The sequence below is a fragment of the Psammomys obesus genome, unplaced genomic scaffold (assembly GCF_907164565.1).
Source record: "Psammomys obesus unplaced genomic scaffold, mPsaObe1.curated_primary_1811, whole genome shotgun sequence".
In the NCBI taxonomy this organism is placed as follows: Eukaryota; Metazoa; Chordata; class Mammalia; order Rodentia; family Muridae; genus Psammomys; species Psammomys obesus.
The window spans coordinates 5,149,052-5,152,995 of record NW_026585687.1 but is presented as its reverse complement, the minus strand read 5'-3'; the positions used below and the strand labels follow the sequence as shown (position 1 = coordinate 5,152,995).

At 35.7% G+C, this 3,944-nt stretch overlaps 1 non-coding gene across 1 annotated transcript; it reads left to right on the top strand.

Moving 5' to 3' along the window:
- Positions 1-731: 731 nt before the first annotated feature.
- LOC129665904 (U6 spliceosomal RNA) lies at positions 732-838 on the top strand. Its single transcript, XR_008718451.1, has one exon. It is a non-coding gene; the product is annotated as a U6 spliceosomal RNA (small nuclear RNA).
- Positions 839-3,944: the final 3,106 nt, after the last annotated feature.

Here is a 3,944-nt window from a genome sequence, read left to right as displayed (position 1 = left end):
GACAATAAATAACTTGCTTACTAGTTCTAGTTTTCTGAAAGGTAAGATGAAGCATGCAACAGACTTTGGAAGAACCATGAAAAGAAGGACAAACAGAAGAGATTGAAAGGTTGTTATTACTCCAGCAATTGTGAAGGTCTGTGTACAGGAGAAGGAAGTAAGTTTGAATTTTCTGCATGGATATATTTGTGGTTAGGAAAAGGTCACCATCCCTTGAAATAAAGCTGCCTGTTAAGGTTATTTTATATCTCTAAGACTGGGATTATCTTTATTTCTTTGTTAAACTAAGTTAGTGACTATGAGTCACCCCAAGAAAAGATGATTTGATATAAATATGGTGATGGATTTCACAGAGCAACATTTAAAGCAAAACTTAATGAATGTTAAGTAGCAATTTTTTTAAAATAAGTACTTAGTGGCTTGCTCTATGATCACCTCTCCCTGAGGGGGGAGCAGCCTTGCTAAGCCAGAGGAAGACAATGCAGCCAGTCCTGGTGAGACCTGATAAGCTAGGGTACATAAGGTGAAAGGAGAGGAAGACCTCCCTTATCAATGGACTTGGAGAGGGGCATGGGAGGAAATGAGGGAGGAAGGGTGGGATTGGAAGTGAATGAGGGATGGGACTACAGCTGGTATACAAAATGAATAAACTGTAATTAATATAAAAATAATTGTACATTTTAGTCCTCAGTATTACTAAACCAAAATTAAAGAGAAAGAAAAGAAAAACAGTGCTTGCTTAGGCAGCGCATATACTAAAATTTGAACAATAAAGAGAAAATTAGCATGGCCCCTGCACAAGAATGACGTGCAAATTCGTGAAGCGTTCCATATTTTTACATCACAACAAAGAATTAAAAGAAAACAAACACTGAAACACAATAACACCACCAACTCCACAATAAAAAGAACTAACACTCATTGGATACTTTTATCTATCAACATCAACAGACTCAACTCTCCAAAAAGAAGACACAGACAAAGAGAATGGTTGCAGAAACAGGATCAAACATTCTACTGCATCCAAGAAACACACCTTTGCAACAAAGATAAACACAACCTCAGAGTAAAGGGCTAGAGAAATATTTTTCTAGCAAATGGACCCAGAAAACAAGCTGGGGTAGCTATCATAATATCTAATAAAATAGACTTTCAACTAAAATTAATCAAAGAAGATGAGGAGGGGCACTTCATTCTCATCAAAGGAAAACTGCACCAGGAGGACATCACAGTCCTGAACATCTATGCCTCAAACACAAGAACACCTGCATTCATAAATGAAACATTATTAAAGCTGAAATCACACATAGATCCCAACACATTAATAGTGGGAGACTTCAACACTCTACTCTCAAAAAGGGACAGATCATTTAGACAGAAGCTAACTAGGGAAATAATGATACTTACAGAGGTCCTAAATCAAATGGATCTAACAGATGTCTACAGAACTTTTCACACAAACTCAAAAGAGTATACCTTCTTTTCAGCACCTCATGGAACCTTCTTAAAAAGTGACCATCTAGTCGGGCACAAAGCAAGCCTCAACAGATACAAGAAGATAAAAATAATCCCTTGTATCTTATCAGACCACCATCACTTAAAACTAGACCTCAACAACAACAGAAAAAACAAAAAGCATACATACACATGGAAACTAAACAACTCTCTACTAAACAAGAGCTTGGTCAAGGTAGAAATAAAAAAAAAATAAGAGACTTCCTAAACTTCAGTGAAAATGAAAGTACAACATACCCAACTTTATGGGACACAATGAGAGCAGTGCTAAGAAGAAAGTTCATAGCACTAAATGCCTCCAGAAAGAAGTTTGAGACATCTAATACAAGCAACTTAAGGGCACAAAGAAAATGCCTAGGGGAAAAAAAAAGAAGCAGACACACCCAAGAGGAGTAGATGATTGGAAATAATCAAACTCAGAGCTGAAATCAATGAATTAGAACCAACAACAACAATTCAAAGAATCACTGGGACCTAGAGCTGATAATTGAGAAAATCAACAAGATAAACAAACCCTTAGACAAACTAACTAAAAGACAGGGAGAAACTATTCAAATCTGCAAAACCAGAAACAAAGAGGGGGATATAATGGCAGACACTGAGGAAATCCAAATAACCATTAGGTCTTACAACAAAAGCCTGAAATGGACAATTTTCTTGATAGATTCCATTACGGAAGCTAAACTAAGATCAGATAAATAGATTAAGCAGTCCTATATCACCCAATCATCAAAATTCTCCCTGACAAAACAAAAACAAAACAAGGACCTGATGGTTTCAGTGTAGAACTCCACCAGATCTTCAAAGAATAACTGATTCCAATTCTCTTCAAATTATTCCACAAAATATAAACAGAAGAAACATTACCAAACTGACTCTATGAAGCCAAGGTCACCTTGATACCTAAACCATGCAAAGATCCAATAAAAAAGGAAAACTTTAGACCTATCTCTTTAATGAACATTAATGCAAAATTACTCAATAAAACCCTTGCAAACCGAGTCCAAGAACATATAAAAGATATCATCCATCATGACCAAGTAAGCGTCATCCCAGGCATGCAGGGGTGGTTCAATATACGGAAATTCATCAATGTAATCCACCATATCAAAAAAACAAAAAAAAAAAACAAAAAATAAAAAAAACTGAAGAAGAAAAACCACAGGATCATCTCCTTGGATGCTGAAAAATCATTTGACAAAATCCAATACAGATTCATGTTTAAAGTCTTGGAGAGATCAAGGATACAAGGCACATACCTAAACATAGTAAAGACAATATACAGCAAGCCTATAGACAACATCAAACTAAACAGAAAGAAACTTAAATCAATCCCAGTGATATCAGGGACAAGGCAAGGCTGCTCACTCTCTCCATATCTTTTCAACATATACTTGAAGTCCTAGCTAGAGAAATAAGACAACTAAAGGAGATCAAGTGGATTCAGTTAAAAAAGGAAGAAGTCAAAGTATCAGTCTTTGAAGATGATATGATTGTATATATGAGTGAGCCCAAAAGTTCAATCAGAGAACTCCTTCAGCTGATAAACACCTTAAGAAAAAATGGTTGGATACAAAATAAACTAAAAAAACAAAAAACAAAAAACAAAAACAAAAACAAAAAAAACCGAAAACAAAACAAAAAACAATCAGTAGCCCTCCTAAATACGAAAGAAAAAAAAAGGTCTGAAAAAGAAATTAGAGAAACATCTTTCACAATATCCACTAATAACATAACGTACCTTGGGGTGACTCTAATCGAGCAAGTAAAAGACCTGTTTGAAAAAAAGAAAGAAATTGAAGAATATATCAGAAGATGTAAAGATATCCCATGCTCACAGATCAGTGGTATTAACAGTGAAAATGGCCATCCTGACAAAAGCAATCCACGGATTCAATGCAATTCCCATCAAAATACCAATGCAATTCCTTACAGACCTTGGAAGAACAATTCTTAATTTCAAATGGAAAAACAAAAAACCCCAGAATTGCTAAAACAATCTTGTACAACAACAGATCGTCTGGAGGTATCTCTATCCCTGATCTCAAGGTGTACTACAGAGCAATAGTAATAAAAACTGCATGGTATCACGGCATAGGAACAGCATGGTGCACCAATGGAATCTAATAGAAGACCTAGAAATAAACCCACACACCTACAGATACTTGATTTTTGACAAAGAAGACAAAACCATACAATGGAAAAAAGACAGCATCTTCAACAAATGGTGCTGGTCCAACTGGATGTCTACATGTAAAGAAATGCAAATAGATCTATATTTATCACTCTGCACAAAACTAAAGTCCAAGTGGATCAAAGACCTCAACATAAAAACAGACACACTAAATCAGTTAGAGGAAAAAGTGGGGAAGAGCCTAGAACTCATTGGAACAGTGAACTCAGGAACAACTTCCTGAGCAGAACAACAA